Source organism: Phyllobates terribilis, unplaced genomic scaffold (genome assembly GCF_046119375.1).
Source record: "Phyllobates terribilis strain yellow unplaced genomic scaffold, ASM4611937v1 Scaffold_12__6_contigs__length_324123572, whole genome shotgun sequence".
NCBI lineage: Eukaryota > Metazoa > Chordata > Amphibia > Anura > Dendrobatidae > Phyllobates > Phyllobates terribilis.
Window position 1 is genome coordinate 291101536 of NW_027362772.1, and position 19048 is coordinate 291120583.

General features: G+C 46.2%; 1 protein-coding gene across 12 annotated transcripts in view; it reads left to right on the forward strand.

The window, feature by feature from the left end:
• LOC141172709 (carotenoid-cleaving dioxygenase, mitochondrial-like) overlaps positions 1 to 19048 on the forward strand; it is a 74604-nt gene that overhangs the window by 10795 nt on the left and 44761 nt on the right. The window lies entirely within an intron of this gene.

Here is a 19048-nt window from a genome sequence, read left to right on the forward strand (position 1 = left end):
CTAGGGTTAGGGTTGGGCTAAGGTTAGAGTTGGGCTAGGGTTAGGGTTGTATTAGGGTTGGGGTTAGGGTTGGGTTAGGGTTGGGTTAGGGTTGGGGTTGTAATAGGGTTGGGGTTAGGGTTGGTATTTTTTCAAAAGTAAAGAAAAAAAATGATGGCGATATGGCGACCAGTCTTCAGCGCAAGTGCTCGCTACTTCAGTTTGCATCGGGTGCTCGGGTATGCACTGAGTATCGAGGGTGCTCGAGTCTCTGCCCCATATGCTTCGCGGCCCAAAAAAACGATCGTCTGCCATGCACGAGCGATCCCAACATGTTTTTTTTTGGGTGTCTAACAACCATGAAACATGCGGGCAGGGACTCGAGCATGTCACTCGAGCACCCGTGATACATGGTGCATACCCGAGTACCCGATGCAAACTCAAGTAGCGAGCACTTGTGCTCAAGACTAATGACAACTTATTCAATATGAAGACCTAATGTTATCAAATTCTGTCGTACCTCTGGGTTCAAAATGCACACTATACCCCTTGATAAAATCCTTGAGGGGTGTAGTTTCCAAAATAGAGTCAATTGTGGAGGGTTTCCACTTTTTAGGCACATCAGGGGCTCCTGAAATGTGACATGGCGTCCGCTCTTGATTCCTGCTAATTTTGCATTCAAAAGTCACACAGTGCTCCTTCCCTTCTGAACTCTGCCGTGCGCCCAAACACTGTATTTTCCCCACATATGGGGTATTGGCGTACTCAGGAGAAATTGCACAACATTTTTTAGGTTCTATTTTCTCCTCTTACCCTTGTGAAAATAAAAAATTTGGGGGTAAAACATCATTTTTGTGGAAAAAGTTCGATTTTTCTTATTTTCACGGCTCCATGTTATAAACTTCTGTGAAGCACCAGGGGGTTAAGGGTGCTCACCACACATCTAGATAAGTTCCCTGAGAGGTCTAGTTTCCAAAATGGTGTCACTTGATGGGGGTTCTCCACTGTTTAGGCACATCAGGGGCACATCCGCTAATTATTCAAGCAAATTTTACATTCAGAAAGTCAAATGGCGCTCCTTCCCTTCCGAACCCTGCCATGTGCCCAAACAGTGGTTTTCCCCCACATATGGGGTATCGGCTTACTCAGAAGAGATTGCACAACAAGTTGCATGGTGCAATTTCTCCTGTTAACCTTATGAAATTGCAAAACTGGGGGCTGAAAAACATTTTTGTGGGAAAAATGTGAAAATTTTAGTTTCACGGCTCCATGTTATAAACTTCTGTGAAGCACCTGGGGGTTCAAGGTGCTCACCATACATCTAGATAAGTTCCTTGAGGGGTCTAGTTTCCAAGATGGTGTCACTTGTGGGGTGTTTCCACTGTTTAGGCACATCAGGGGCTCTCTAAACGCAACATAGCATACGCTAATTACCGTATTTTTCGGACTATAAGACGCACCGGACCATCAGACGCACCTAGGTTTTAGATGAGGAAAATAGAAAAAAATGTAAGCAAAAAATGTGTTCACGATGCACTTTTAAGGGGGAGGTGCTGACACTGGTATATTGATAATGTCCCTCAATTCTGACAATATCCACCATCCTGGTATATATGCCCCCCCCTTCCTATTATATGTGGCCTCCATCCCCATCTTGGCATGCCTGGCATCCCTCCATCCTGGTATGCATGGAAACCCTCCATCCTGGTATGCATGGCACCCCTCATCCTTATCCTGGTATGCATAGCACCTTTAATCCCTATCCTGGTATGCATGGCACCCCTCATCCCTATCCTGGTATGCATGGCACCCCTCATCCCTATCCTGGTGTGCATGGCACCCCTCATCCCTATCCTGGTATGCATGGCACCCCTAATCCCTATCCTGGTATGCATGGCACCCCTAATCCCTATCACGGTATGCATGGCACCCCTCATCCCTGTCTTGGTATGCATGGCACCCCTCATCCCTGTCCTGGTATGCATGGCACCCCTCATCCCTGTCCTGGTATGCGTGGCACCCCTCATCCCTGTCCTGGTATGCGTGGCATCCCTCATCCTTATCCTGGCATACATGGCCCCCTCATCCTTATCCTCGTGTGCATGGCCCCCTCATCCGTATACTGGTATGTATAACCCCCTCATCTTTATCCTGTTATGTATGCCCCCCTCAGCCTTATCCTGGTATGTATGGCCCCCTCATCTTTATCCTGTTATGTATGCCCCCTCTTCCTTATCCTGGTATGCATGGTCCCCTTAATCCCCATCAAGCTGCACATAAAAAAATAAACATTCCTACTCACCTTTCTTCTCTCCTCCAGCGCTGCGTCCTGTCTGCCCACTCTGATCTCGCCATGTGAGCCGCGCATGGCGTCACTACCCTGCGTGGCTCAAAAGGAGAGATCACCTGCGGAAGTCACTGCTCTCCACGCTGGGACTGTGTGCGCGGGGAGCAGTGACTTCATGCTCCTTAATAGCAACACACAGTGTAGCCGCAGCGCGGCTCCTGCTGCTGCTGATCGCATGGGCCCGCTATTAAAGAGCATGAATATTCACCCCCTCCCCAGGCCCATGGGCGTGGAAAGAGGTTGAATATTCATGCCCTTTAACAGCAGGCACAGGCGATTCCGGCATTAGCCGCACTGCGGCTACACTGTGTGCTACTATTAAGGAGCATGAACATTCAGTGCTCCCCACGCCCCATTGGTGTGGGGAGCAGTGAATATTAATTTTCTTTTGTAGTGGGGACAGGTTAGGCTGCAGCAGGCTGTTGCAGTCTCCTGTGCCCCACTCCTCCACCGCTACCACTCCCCCCACACCCCACACAGCATATATATATATATACCCCCCAAACATTCGGACTATAAGACGCAACCCCCCATTTTCCTCCAAAATTTGAGGAAAAAAGTGCGTCCTATAGTCCGAAAAATACGGTATTCAAGAAAATTTTACATTCAAAAAGTCAAATGGTGCTCCTTCCCTTCTGAGCCCTGCCATGTTTTTTTCCCCATGTATGTGGTATCTGTGTGCTAAGGGGAAATTGCACAACAAATTTGGGGGTCCATTTTTTCCTGTTATCCCTGCAAAAATAAAAAAATTTGGGTCTAAAGTAACATTTTTGTGAAAAAAGTTAAATGTTCATTTTTTTCTTCCCCATTCCAAAAATTCCTGTGAAGCACCTGAAGGGTTAATAAAGTTCTTGAATGTGGTTTTGAGCACCTTGAGGGGTGCAGTTTTTAGAATGGTGTCACTTTGGGGTATTTTCTGTCATAAAGGCCCCTCAAAGTCACTTCAAATAAGATGTGGTCACTAAAAAAAAAATGGTTTTGCAAATTTTGTTGTAAAAATGAGAAATCGCTGGTCAACTTTTAATTCTTATAGCTCCCTAATAAAAAAAAAATTTGTTCCAAATTTGTGCTGATGTAAAGTAGACATGTGGGAAATGTTATTTATTAACTATTTTGTATGCTATATCTCTCTGATTTAACCCCTTAATAACATCTGACGTACTAATACGCGTCTGTGCCCTGGGACTTAAGAGCCAGACCCGTATTAGTACGTCATCGCGATCGCGCGCGCACACAGGCTGTGCGGGCGCGATCGCCGCCGGGTGTCAGCTGATTGTCACAGCTGACACCCGGTACTATATGCAGGGAGCGGTCCTGCACCGCTCCCAGCACATTAACCCCCGCGATGCTGCGATCGAAGTCGATTGCGGCATTGCAGGGGCAAGGGGAGGTGATCGGCGATACTCGCCTCCTCTTCCGGCTTCCAGCGCAGTCTGCAAAGGCTTCCCGGGTGTTGCCATGACGACCCGATGTCGTCATGACAACATCCGGGTCACCAGAGAGCAGGAAGATTGCTTCGACATGCGCAGTGCATCTCGAAGCAATCTTCACACTGTGCACTTCTGACAGCCTTCATGGCATAGGGATGGTGCTCCATTCCTGTGCCATGCATGCGATCAGAAAAAAAAAGTGAAAGTCCCAGAGTGGGACAAAGTAATAAAGTGTATAAACTGTGTGAAAGTGGAAAAAAAAAAAAAAAATGTGCAAAAATATTATAAAAAAATAAAAAAAATAATACACCAAAAATAAAAATATAATGTACCCATCAATAAATATTATTATAAAAAAAATAAAAAAAAAACAATAAAAGTACACATATTTGGTATCGCCGCGTCCGGAACAACCTGACCTATAAAACTGTCCCACTAGTTAACCCCTTCAGTGAACACGGTAAAAAAAAAAAAAAAAAAACGAAGCAAAAAACAATGCTTTCTCACCATACCGCCAAACAAAAAGTGGAATAACACGCGATCAAAAAGACGCATATAAATAAAAATCATACCGCTGAAAACGTCATCTCGTCCCGCAAAAAACAAGCTGCCATACAGCTCCATCAGCCGAAAAATAAAAAAGTTATAGCTCTCAGAATAAAGCGATACTAAAAAATATTTTTTTCTATAAAATAGCTTTTATTGTGTATAAGCGCCAAAACATAGAAAAATGATACAAATGTGGTACCGCTGTAAACGTACTGACCCGAAGAATAAAGCTACCTCATCAATTTTACCACACGCGGAACAGAATAAAAAAAAAAAAAAAAAAAACAATTCCTGAATTGTTGGTTTTTGTTTATTCTGCCTCCCAAAAATCGGAATAGAAAGCGATCAAAAAATGTCACGTGCCTGAAAATGGCACCAATAACAACGTCAAGTCATCCCGCAAAAAACGAGCCGTCACATGACTGTCTGCCAAAATCTGGAAAAATTATAGCTCTCAAAATATGGCGATGCAAAAACTAGATTTTACAAAAAATGCGTCTTTTAGTGTGTGACAGCTGTCAGTCATAAAAACCCCATATGATTCTGGCATTGCTGTAATCACACCGACCCGAAGAATAAAGTCGTCTAATCACTTATACTGCACAAGGAACGGCGTCAAAAATAAACTCTTGGGTTAGGATTGGGCTAGGGTTAGGGCTGGGTTTGGGGCTAGGGTTGTGCTGGGGCTAGGGTTGTGCTGGGGCTAGGGTTGTGCTGGGGCTAGGGTTGTGCTGGGGCTAGGGTTGTGCTAGGGTTAGGGTTGTGCTAGGGCTAGGGCTGGGGTTGGGATTTTTTTCAAAAGTAAGAAAAAAAGTTGACGATATGGCGACTAGTGTTGAGAGCAAGTGCTCGCTACTTGAGTTTGCATCGGGTGCTCTGGTATGCATTGAGTATCGTGGGTATTTGAGTGACATGCTCGAGTCTCTGCCCCATATGCTTCGCGGCCAAAAAACTTTACGGGGATTGCCTGCCATGCACGAGCGATCCCCGCATGTTTTTTTTTGGGTGTCTAATAACCGTGAAACATGCGGAGCAGGGACTCGAGCATGTCACTCGAGCACACGCTGCACATGGTGCATACCTGAGTACCCGATGCAAACTCAAGTAGCGAGCACTTGCGCTCAAGAATAATGACAACTTATTCAATATGATGACCTAATGTAAACAAATTCTGTGCCGTACCTCTGGGTTCAAAATGTTCACTATACACCTTAATAAAATCCTTGAGGGGTATAGTTTCCAAAATGGGGACACTTGTGGGGGAGCTCCACTGTTTAGGCACATCACGGGCTCTCCAAACGCGACATGGTGTCCGCTAACAAATTGAATGGAAAATCGGCTCAAATTGTTAGCGGACGCCATGTTGCGTTTGGAGAGCCCCTGTGTGCCCAAACATTGGAGCTCCCCCACAAGTGACCCCATTTTGGAAACTAGACCCCCCAAGGCACCTTTCTAGATGCATAGTGAGCACTTGGAATCCCCAGGTGCTTCACAAATTGATTCGTAAAAATGAAAAAGTGAAAAAAAAAACACTTTTTCATTTTTATGAATCAATTTGTGAAGCACCTGGGGTTCCAAGTGCTCACTATGAATCTAGATAGGTGCCTTGGGGGGTCTAGTTTCCAAAATGGGGTCACTTGTGGGGGAGCTCCAATGTTTGGGCACGCAGGGACTCTCTAAATGCAACATGGTATCCGCTAACAAATTGAATGGAAAATCGGCTCAAATTGTTAGCGGACACCACATTGCGTTTGGAGAGCCCCTCTGTGCCCAAACTTTGGAGCTCCCCCACAAGTGACCCCATTTTGGAAACTAAACCCCCCAAGGCACCTATCTAGATGCATAGTGAGCAGTTGGAACCCCCAGGTGCTTCACAAATTGATTCGTAACAATGAAAAAGTGTTTTTTTTTCACTTTTTCATTTTTACGAATCAATTTGTGAAGCACCTGGGGGTTGCAACTGCTCACTATGCATCTAGATAGGTGCCTTTGGGGGTCTAGTTTCCAAAATGGGGTCACTTGTGGGGGAGCTCCAATGTTTGGGCACACAGGGGCTCTCTAAACGCAACATGGTGTCCGCTAATTATTCAAGCAAATTTTACAATCAAAAAGTCAAATGGCGCTCCTTCCCTTCCGAGCCCTACAGTGCGCCCAAACAGTGTTTTTTCCCCAAATATTGGGTATCTGCGTGCCCAGGGGAAATTGCACAACAAATTTTGCGGTCCATTTTTTCTTGTTACCCCTGTGAAAATAAAAAAATTGGGTCTAAAGTAACATTTTTGTGAAAAAAGTTAAATGTTCATTTTTTTCTTCCACATTCAAAAAATTCCTATGAAGCACCTGAAGGGTTAATAAAGTTCTTGCATGTGGTTTTGAGCACCTTGAGGGGTGCAGTTTTTAGAATGGTGTCACTTTTGGGTATTTTCTGTCATAAAGACCTCTCAAAGTGACTTCAAATGTGATGTGGTCCCTAAAAAAATGATTTTGTAAATTTTGTTGGAAAAATGAGAAATCGCTGGTCAACTTTTAACCCTTATAGCTCCCTAACAAAAAAAATTTTGGTTCCAAAATTGTGCTGATGTAAAGTAGACATGTGGGAAATGTTATTTATTAACTCTTTTGTGTGACATATCGCTCTGATTTCAGGGCTTAAAAATTCAAATTTTGAAAATTGCAAAATTTTCAAAATTTTCGCCAAATTTCCATTTTTTTCACAAATAAACGCAAGTGATATCGAAGAAATTTTTCCACAATCATGAAGTACAATATGTCACGAAAAAACAATCTCAGAATCAGGGGGATCCGTTGAAGCCTTCCAGAGTAATTACCTCATAAAGTGACAGTGGTCAGAATTGTAAAAATTGGCCCGGTCATTAACGTGCAAACCACCCACGGGGCTTAAGGGGTTAAAGGCATAAAAATTAAAGTTTTGAAAATTGCCAAATTTTCGAATTTTTTGCCAAATTTTCGATTTTTTCACAAATAAACGCAAGTGATATCGAAGAAATTTTACCACTATCATGAAGTACAATATGTCACGAAAAAACAATCTCAGAATCAGGGGGATCCGTTGAAGCGTTCCAGAGTAATTACCTCATAAAGTGACAGTGGTCAGAATTGTAAAAATTGGCCCAGTCATTAACGTGCAAACCACCCTCAGGGGTAAAGGGGTTAAGGACATTTTTTATATATAAATATATATATTTTATCATAATTTATCAACTAGAAACCAACCTACTAAAAAATGTTTGTGTTTTTTGCTGTTCACCAAAATGTCATAGGTTGATAAACAAACATAGTCTGTCTCATTGTTTTCATATATAGGTGAAAATCCTCATACCCAAGCAGTACATTTCATATAAACCCCTTGAATACCCATAATTCACATAAAAACACTGTTCCTTGAATAATTTCTCTCGGTTTTTTCATTATTTTGACAAAGATTAATTCAACTCAGTATTACAAAGGTTAAAAGTATTGAAGGGAATCAATGTACTGAAAAATAGAAAAAAACATTTTTTGGGAAAAAATAAAAAATGACAACCAGAATATAATGAGAATTTGAAAAAAATATTGTTGACAAAGAACACTTTTTTTCATTTTGCTTGGATAAAACATTCCGAACGTTACTTCTCTCTTGTTTTAATAATTTATCAGAGTATCTCCTGTTCTTAAATTTTGTGGACATTTCATCTAGTTTAATTTCTAATTGTTTGTTATCTGTTACTATTCGCCGTACCTTTTGAAATTGATAATTTGCTAACGATTTTTTTTTAAAGATGGTGAATGATTACTCTTATAGTGAAGTAAATTATTCCTATCTGTTGTTTTTCTATATAGATCTGTGGTCAGAGTATTATTTCCATTTATCTGTCTTATTGTATCCAAAAAACTGATTTGATTTTTACTATGAGCAAATGTAAATTTCAACTATACCTAAATCAAATTAATGTATTCTAAAATATTTTGTAAGGTCAGAATGTCGCACCTCCACATGCAAAAAACACCATCATCAATATACTGTAACGACGGCAAAAAATACTGTGATTCTGAAACAAAATATAAGAATATAGAAATTCCCTTTGTATTTGCATATATAGTGTTAAAATAATGGTTCAGCTTCAAATCATTGCCTTTAAGAAGACTTGTTTTTCAGTCAGATAATCCTTATGTAGCAATACTTTTGTTTGTTCTGTTTTCTTGTAGTGTTCTCATGACCTTTATAAGAATTGGCTCATTGGTTTATAATTATCATACTTGTCCTATGTCTGTACACAAAATAAAGTCCCAATATATCACCACCAGGAAACTCCCTAAGTTCACCATGACCTGGACTGTATTCAGGATTATCAGTGAGAAAGGATGTTGGGAGTATCATACATCATGAATATTCTGCAGATGTATTGACAAGCAGCTGTTATTTAATTATTTTACGCCAAGGATAACATATTATTTACATAATCTCATACGCATGTATCGAAGCACAACCCACGTTGATTGGGGTATATAATTACATTACATCTTAAAATAAACAAGATCATTTCTCTTGAGACAGTCTGTAGTGAGTGTCTTATTTGAAGCGTCATTCCTATAGGATATCTATATAGTTAATCTCTTTTGTCTACCTGAGAAGAAGTGAGATCCCCTCCCGTCTTTAACAATAGGTGTGACATTCAAACCCATCGCAGTACCGCATCACTGTATTTAAAAATTATGATGAAACATAAAATAATTTTCATTCAAAAGTAAAGTAGCTCCAAAAAAATATTTTTGTACTTTGGTGACCATTTCATAGCCCTGAAAAGCTTAGAGTGTTCAATGAATGTGTATAAATTAGACACATTTAGGGTTACTAATAGTGATGAGTGAGCATGCTCGCTACTGCTCGGTGCTTGCCCGAGCATCTCACTGCTCGAGATGCTTGGCGCTCGCAGAGTATTTCCGGGGTTGCTCGGGCAGGAACTCGGTTCCCTTCCCTCCATGTTTGACGCTCTTTAGAGCGCCAATGAACATGCAGGGATTGCCTGCCACTCACTGTAATGTCATAGCCATGTTGGTTGTGGCATTACAGTGATTGGCTGGCCGCACAGCGTCATCAGGTCTATATCAGACCTGGCGCCGCCATGCTCGTCACAGTCACTCCGGAATCAGACAGTGTAGGGAGAGGTGCTGCTGCGTCAGGGAGAGATTTGATTGTATATTAGGTAGTGTAGGGAGAAAACCCGTACATTACACATATCCATCTTAACAAACAGTCCTTTTGAGGACTAACTAATCCATCTGCAGAGATATCAGGCAGGCAGTGTATATAGGCAGGCAGGCAGGATATATAGCAGACTGTAGTGCATATAGCACAAGAGGCTCCATTCCAGTTCTGCCTTCTGCTGCTGTTAGATATTTCTAGACAAAGGCCCAGGTCTCAGGGGCCAGGAATACTTTTCTTTGGATCTTAGTCCTCATTATTTGCTTAAAAAGCAATCCAGAGAACACCATTTTTTCTGCGCCATTTGCTTGTTGGCACTGCAGACTACAGCCAGGTCCTTTCCATATTAGAGCGCTAGAAATCCAGCTATTTAAAACTGTGTTTTCTCCGTCACGCGGATCACATATACGTTGTCAGAAAATACTGCCATTTCTGGCCTCCATTAAAAATTTCCTTTAGTGTGTCAGTGAAGCAATTCACAGCAGTTTGCTGTTCAAACTACTTACCTACAGGCCAGGTATTTAAAACTCTGTTTTCTCCATCACACGGATCACATATAAATTCGCTCCAAACTCAGTCATTTGTAGTGAGCGTGGAAGATACTGTCCTCCATTTAAAATGGGCAAGGCACGTGGCAAGAGACGGGGAACTGGACGTGATGGTAATGGTGCATGCAGAGGCCGAGGACAAGGTCGTGGGCAAGCCGAAATTGGGCCACAACAAACACCCACATCTTCTCGCCTGACCTTCCTGTCCCAATTTCTAGGGGACCGCAGTACACCACTATTGAACCCAGAGCAGTGTCAAAAGGTTGCTGGTTGGATAGCGGATAATGCTTCCAGTCACTTAGCCACCACCACCACCACCCTGTCTTCCACACGGTCAAGTCTCAGTAGCCGTGAGTCTGGACCGCATATTCCTCACCCTGATCCTCCTTCCTCCCATCATGCCGAGTACCCAGAGACAACTGATCCCACACTTGGACACTCTGAAGAGCTGTTCACTTTTCCATTTATAGATTCGGGCCTCTCGCCCGGTCCACTTGAAGCGGAGCAAGAGGAGATCCCGTGTAGCGATGCCCAAATATTTGAGCAGCCACGGTCACACAAAGGCGACGGTGGGAAAGTGTCACAAGAGGTGGACGATGATGAGACACAATTGCCAGGAGGAGGACCAGGGTGCAGAAGTGGAAGACGAGGTGGTGGATGATATAGTAACTGACCCAACCTGGCAGGAGGACATCCAGAGCGAGGACAGCAGCACACAGGGGGAGGGAGGCAGAGCACCCCAACAGGCAGGAAGAAGCAGTGTGGTGGCCGCAGACAGAAGGCAGGCAACCGTTCCTCGTAACACCAACACGAAGGAAGTTGCCAGTACAACTGTTAGGTCTTCCCGAGTCTGGTTGTTTTTTAAAGACTCTGCCGATAACCCCAAAAAGGCCATTTGCACCACCTGCCAGGCCAGTATCAGCAGGGGTGGCAAAACGACCAGCCTGACCACCACCAACATGATCAGGCACATGGCAGCAAAGCACTCGACTTTGTGAGCTGAACCCCAGGGTCCAGGAACAGTGTCTGCGGGTGGCACCATTGCTTCTTCCGCTGTTGTGCATGCAAGCCAATCCCCTGTCCATGGTGCATGCGAAGACGCCTCCTGCCCTGCACCTGTCGCTGCACACTCTCAAGTAGCAGCATCAGGAAGCACATCCATGTCCTTGTCCCAGCGCAGCGTTCAGTTGTCCATACCCCAGTCCTTGGAACGCAAGCGCAAATATGCAGCCAACGCCCCACAGGCCACACTACTAAATTCTCACATTTCACGACTGCTTGCGCTCAAAATGTTTTGTCTTTTAGGCTCGTGGAGACGGAAGCATTCCACAACCTGATGGCGGCGGCCGTCCCTCGGTACTCGGTCCCCAGCGGCCACTATTTCTCCCGGTGTGCCGTCCCCGCATTACACAAGCACGTGTCCCAAAACATTAGCTGTGCTCTCAACAACGCAGTTACCTAACCACGGACACGTGGACAAGTCCTTGTGGGCAGGGACGGTACATCTTGCTGACGGCACACTGTGTTAACATAGTGGAAGCCGGGACCCAGTCGGACCTTGGGACAGAACACGTCCTCCTGACGCCAAGGATTGCGGGCCCTAGGTCAATCAGGGTTGCCCCCATGGTCTACAGCTCCTGCACCTCATCCTCCTCAGCCTCCTCCTCCTCTTCAGCCTCCATCTCCGAAATGACCACATCAGTTACAAGCTGGAAGCACTGCAGCACTGCCTCGGCCAAGCGGCAACAGGCTGTGCTGAAGCTAATATGCTTAGCTGAAAAACCGCACAATGCTGAAGAGTTGTGGACAGCTCTGAAAGAGCAGGCAGATCTGCACCGCTGAACTTACAGCCAGGCATGGTCGTGTGTGACAATGGCCGGAACCTGGTGGCGGCTCTGAGGCGAGGCGAGCTCACACACGTACCATGTCTGGCCCATGTGCTTAACCTCGTGATTCAGCGGTTTCTCAAATCCTACCCGGGGCTGCCGGATCTGCTTGTTAAAGTACGCCGCCTGTGTACCCATTTTAGAAAGTCAGCTACAGCTTCCACCGCCCTTGCCGTGCTTCAGCAGCGTTTGCAGCTTCCGGCTCACAGACTGGTGTGTGATGTCCCCACACGTTGGAACTCTACACTGCAGATGTTGGGAAGGATTTGTGAGCAGAAGAGGGCAGTTGTTGAGTACCAGCATCAACAAGGCTGTCGGTTTTCAGTTCAGACTCCACACATAATACCTCAGGAGTGTACATGGATGTCAGACATATGTACCATCCTCCAAAACTTTGAGGACTCCACCAAGATGGTGAGAGGCGATGACGCCATAATTAGCGTCACCATCCCGCTTCTCTGTCTTCTGAAACGCTCTCTGCTCACAATCAAAGAGGATGCATTGCAGGCGGAGCACGATGAGATGGAGCTAGGAACCATACAGGGTGATTACACACAGCCAAGCCTTATCTCATCCCAACGTGGATTGGGTGACAATGAGGAAGAGGAGGAGGAGGAGGAGGAAGGACAGGAGCTAGTTTCATGCACTATAGATGGTCTGTTCAGTGTGGATGACCAGAGGACAGAGAGGAGGAGAAGGAGGAGGAGAGCATCGTCAGTCATCCTCTTGGTGAGGACACAGAAGTGTTGCCTGTTAGTAGTCTGGCACGCATGACTGAGTTTATGTTACGCTGCCTTTCCCATGACGGTCGTGTTCTAAAAATTTTGGGTGACAGTCATTACTGGTTGGTGACACTTCTAGACCCACGCTACAAGGAAAACTTTCTAGCTCTTATTCCTGAGGCGGACAGGTCTACAAAAATGGGGCTGTACCAGAAGGCCCTTGTTGCGGAACTATTAAAAAAATTCCCATCTGAAAACGCTGGCGGCAGAGGACCCACTTCGTTGGACAACCAAGGAGTACAGGCAAGAGAGACACAACTTCAATCCAGCAGAGGCAGGGGGACACTGTCAAAGTTCTGGGAGAGTATTCTCAGACCCTCCCATCGCACAGGCCCTGAGGCGCGGGGTACTCTCACAAGGAGTGCAAAGTTTGGGAAGATGCTGAGGGAGTACCTTGCCGAACGTACCAACCTCCTCTGTGATTCCGCTGTGCCTTATAATTATTGGGTACCCAAGCTGGATACATGGAATGAACTGGCTCTCTTATGCCTTGGAGGTCCTGGCCTGCCCTGTCGCCAGCGTTTTATCAGAGCGGGTTTTTAGTGCTGCTGGTGGAATTATAACTGATAAGCGCATCCGCCTGTCAACTGAAAATGCTGACAGACTGATTCTTATAAAACTGAACAAGGGCTGGATTGGGCCAGACTTCTCAACACCACCGAATGATAGCAGCGTAACATAAACTCAAATCCAGTGTCTTTTCTTGGGAGGTGTATTCCCATGCACCTTTTCACTCCCACACATGGGTATACGCTTCCTGATTTTGGCTATTTGCTCTTGTCTTCCTCCTTCTCCTCCTTCTCCTCATCCTCCACCATCATATCACCAGGGTGACCGTGGTCCGTGATGCAACACCCACATAATTTTTTTAAAGGGTGTTTATGATGCCCGTAAAAAAAAAAATTATATAGTATGTTCATGTATACCCCCCAGGGGTAAATGTTTGTCAGCCCATACACTTAATGCATGGGCATTAAAAATATAGGAGGCCCGCTCCTTTCTAATGGGAACATTTTTTTTATGAGGCCCTCCTCCACGTGTCTTCATTGAAGTGCCTCTAAATTTTTGGCAGCCCTTGTATTCACTGCATAGGCCAACACTATCGGAGACTTTCTCCTTTCTAATGGGAATTTATCATTACTGTGGCCCTGCTCTATGTGTCTTTAAATTCTTAGTGGGGTTTTTCCTAAAATTGGTCAGCTGTTGGACTCACTGCATACCCTATAACTGTATTATTACATTCACAGAACACCACATATTGGTGGAACCTTAGTGGTTAATCACAGTGATCTCCCACCATTTGTCCCAACCAGAACACAATATTTATGGAAAGTGAACTCCATCATAAATATAACACCTGGAGTCATCCACTTAAAATCATAAACTTTATTAAATAGACAAAGATACATATAGCACACAATGATTAAAAATACACAGAGGTGTGATCAGAAGGACTCAGTCCCTGTAGGGTGGGCAGTAGCACACTTTATGCAGCAAGTCATCTAACAATATATTCATATATTTCAGCATATGCACACAATATTATTCCCATTAGTGTTCTTATGTATGCAATATGCTGTTTCTACAGCCACACATAAACTTAGTCCCTGCGTCCAACATAGGAAAAGAGAAAAGACATGCGGCAATTGTATGCATAAAGTTTCATTATAGTGACTTACCCATCACAATGGTGATACTCACACCTGGGGGACACCCTTGAACGCACGTTTCACGTTAGCTTTATCAACAAGGAAGTACTGACCCAATTGTGCTGTGCCACTTTTTATAGTGAAACTGTCTAGAGCTAATCACACTTGCGCATGCGCATCGCCCTGTAGCCACGGAAGAAAAAATCCACTTCCGGCATTCACGTAGCACGCACGTCATAGGGAAATCCCTCATTGACGTCACTGACATGCGCACTAAGTATACTGAAGCCGTCACTGGATTCCCCCCGTGGGATCGTGAGGCGCATGGACTAACTAGTCTCCAGTGCCCAATGCAGTTTACAGTATCTTTGTCTATTTAAGAAAGTTTATGATAAAGTGGATGACTCCGGTTGTTGCTTGTAGGTGGGAGATTATTGTGATTAACCACTAAGGTTCCACCAACATGTGGTGTTCTGTGAATGTAATAATAGTGTTGTTCTCTGTGTTTTTCACAGCCAATAATTCCAGAACAATGGATTTCAGATCACGAGATTCATCGTGGTTGTCTCAAATAATGAGGTGTTCAAGGAGGACTTCAGTTTGATTTTAAATGTGAATTGTAAGGACCACCAGGAGCAGATCCTTAAATTGAAGTTTCTATTACAAAAAAGAACACGGACATGGTGGAATAGTTTTTTTTTAGAGAAATATATTCTAAAAGGTTTGATTCCACGGTGTCAGGGGATACCCAACACACACAGTCAGGACGACACCGGGGAGATCACACAATATCTCACCGTGCCGTCACGCTGTCCGTATTTCGTCCGGAGTCGCGAGCACGCGATCCAGACTACTTTCTACGTAGGTATCGGTAAGCGACCAGTGAGCGTATGGCTCAACACCCTGGGTTCCACAGCCTGGAATCCGTGTTTAACGCCCTTCGTACGGTCACTGTCAGCTCTACGATAGCCCAATTATTAATACTCTCTGCCACCACCGGCCGAGTTTGAAATATAATACAGGCCTGGCCGGACGCCTGCGTTTTGGTAGCGTATATGGCTTCGGGGGAGGGAACGATTACAGAACAAAAGAAACAGAACTATTAAATTTTATATTTAATCCAAAAGGGAGGCAGTGTTTAGGAAAAATATATACAAGGATGTTACAAAGGGGACATTAACATACATACGCAGTTACATAAAATAAACAGGGTAAAAAAGTGAAACTTACACTATAAAGTTCACTGCAACGACTCAATATAGGTGGAGGAGGGGCGCTCCGGTTGGAATATGCTGTTATTGAACAGGACCCGTTGCTTATAATTCTTATTCCCCCCTGGCAATGAGTGCTCCTGTCTTCTCCATAGATTCTTATATACCTCAGGTGAGATCTGGCCACACGCCCCTTGTGGTGACATCATGTGGGTCGGTCTCCAGCCTGTACATTTTTATTAGAAACGCTAACTTCTGCGATAACTCATCGCTCGTTGATCGCAGAAGCTTGCAAACTACGCCAATTTTTCCCTTATGATTTTATCCTTATTTTGATATCACACTTCGCATAGCTGCAGTCTGCCATTCTGGTGTTTTGCACTGCAGCTCCCTGATTTTGGTTACAGCCCTGGAAAAGGACCTACACATTCCTGGGCTGATTTGGTCACAACCCATTTGGGTCTCGTTATTGCCGGACGTATGGAACTCATAATATCTCATATTTCATAAGGGAGGGGAGTGAACATCTACGTCAGGCAGATATGGAAGAACATTTTGCTGATATTAATATTTTCCTTACATCTTCCCCTCTTTGAGGTGGCGTAAGGGGTGATTTACAGATCGCCCCTTTAAGACTATCTCCTCGGTCTCTCCTTGACGGGACAGGCCGTCGACGTTGCCATGTTCACTACCCTTCTTGTGCTGAATGGTAAAATCGTACTGCTGTAGAGTCAGGCTCCACCGCAGTAGTTTACCATTGTCACCGGACACCCGGTGCAGCCAGCTGAGGTGGTTGTGGTCAGTCACTATGGTGAAGTTGCGCCCGTATAGATAGGGCTGCAGCTTCTGCAGGGCCCACACTATAGCGAGGCACTCCTTCTCCACAGTAGCGTATGCCACTTCCCGGGGTAAGAGCTTGCGGCTGAACATCACTGAATGCTCTTCTCCCTGCCCATTTACCTGGCTGAGCACAGCACCCAGGCCAAACGCACTTGTGTCCGTTTGGACTACAAACCGCCGGGTGAAGTCCAGGGCCTGCAGTACTGGGGAGCTGGCCAGGGCAGCTTTCAGCGCCGTGAAGGACCGCTCACAGTCAGCTGTCCAGTCGACTGTCTGCGGCAGCTTCTTTTCTGTGAGGTCCGTCAGAGGCTTAGCAAGGGCACTATAGTTGGGAACAAACTTCCTATAGTACCCTGCCATACCCAAGAAGGACATCACCTGCTTCTTGGTATTGGGGGAGGGCCAGGAGGTGATGGCATCAACCTTCCCGGGCTCTGGCTTCAGAGTTCCGCCACCCACTCGGTGTCCGAGGTACTGCACCTCTGTCATGCTTACCTGACACTTTGCAGGCTTTATAGTCAACCCAGCGCCCTGGACCCGCCTGAGCACCTGCTCCAGGTGTGCCAGGTGTTCCTCCCAGGTGGGACTGAAGACAGCAATGTCATCCAGGTACGCAACCACGAACCCCTCCAGTCCCTCGAGCAGCTGGTTGACTAATCGCTGGAAAGAGGCAGGTGCATTCCTCATGCCAAAGGGCATGACAAGGGATTCATACAACCCGAACGGTGTAATGAAGGCGAACCTCTCCTGGGCCTCCTGAGACAGAGGAATCTGCCAGTATCCTCGACTCAGGTCCATAATTGTCAAGTACCTTGCCCCGGCTAAGCGATCCAGCAGCTCATCGATGCGTGGCTTCGGGTACGCATCAGGAGCTGTGATGGCATTTAGCCTCCTGTAGTCCACGCAGAACGGGGTGGTCCGGTCCTTTATCGGGACCAGGACTACAGGTGAGGCCCAGGCACTTTTTGACCGCTGGATCACCCCTAGTCCAACATCTCATCTATCTCCGCCTTCATGTCTTTCTGCACCTCTAGAGAGACCCGGTAAGCGGATTGACGAACTGGGGGGTGACTCCCTGTGTCCACCTGGTGGACAGCTAGCTGTGTCCTCCCGGGGACACCCGTGAAGAGGGTCAAGTAAGGCCGGAACACCTCTCGCAGCTGGGACTTCTGGTCTGTGGATAGCTGCAGATTGAATTCCGCGTCCTCAATAGACCCTCCGTCCCGGGCGACGGCCAGTAAGTCCACCAGGACTTCTGTCTCGCCTTCTTCGGGGACGCTACATACAGGAAGGGCACAGGCCTCCCTGTCATGATGAGCTTTGATCATGTTGACGTGGAAGACCTTCTGCCTCTTCCTGGCATGGTCAATGGTGACCACGTAGTTCACGTCATTGAGGCGCTGGCATATGGGGTATGGGCCTTCCCAGGCCGCCTGAAGCTTGTTCTGGGTCATTGGGACTAGGACCCACACCTTCTGACCCACTTCGTACACCCGCTCCCGGGCGTTCCGATCGTACCACAGCTTCTGGCTGGCCTGGGCCTGCACGATATTCTCATGCACCAGCTGCGTCATGGCCTGCATTTTGTCATGAAGCCACATAACATACTCTATGACAGACACTTCGGGGGTGTTCAGTTCCCCTTCCCAGGATTCTCTTACCAGACCAAGGGGCCCCCGGACTCGTCGGCCATACAGGAGCTCGAAGGGAGAGAACCCCGTCGAGGCCTGTGGTACCTCTCTGTAAGCAAAGAGCAGGTGTGGGAGGAACCGCTCCCAGTCGCACCCATGGGACTCGACCAGCATCTTAAGCATCTGCTTAAGGGTACCATTGAATCGTTCACACAACCCATTGGTCTGTGGGTGATACGAACTTGCTACCAGGTGCTGCACCTGCATTTTCTTACAGAGAGCTTCCATTAGGCGAGACATGAACTGAGTCCCCTGGTCTGTGAACATCTCCCTGGGAAATCCTACCCGTGAAAAAATGGCCAGCAGGGCATCCGCCACCTTAACGGCTCGAGTGGAGGACAGAGCTACTGCCTCCGGGTACCGGGTAGCATAGTCTACCACAGTAAGGATGAACTGCTACCCAGAGCTGCTGGGGATGGCCAGCGGACCAATGATGTCCACAGCAATCCTCTGGAAGGGCTCCTCTATCGCGGGCAAAGGGATCAGGGGAGCTGTGGGGACACGCCCCGACTTCCCCACTCTTTGGCACGTGATACAGGAGTGGCAGTAGTTGGCAATGTCTGTCCCCATTTGGGTCCAATAGAAGTGGTGTGACAGCCGGGCCTTTGTTTTGCGGCCCCCCAAGTGTCCAGCTAGAGGAATCTCATGGGCAACCCGCAACAACTCCTCCCTAAACTGATAGGGCACGACCAACTGTCTCTCCCTCATACACTCCTGTTGGGGGTTACAGGGGACCGTTTCTCGGTACAACCTCCCCTTATCCCAGAATACCCTTTCCTTATCGGATTCGGAGATGGGCTTCTCCGCGAGGTCCCTTAATGCCTCTAGGCTGACATCTGTGCGCAGAGCCGCCTGGAACTCCTGGCTGGAGGTAGCCAGAAGCGACGTTAGGGCCCCAACCTTACTGGAACCGTCTGTGACCGGCTCTGGGTC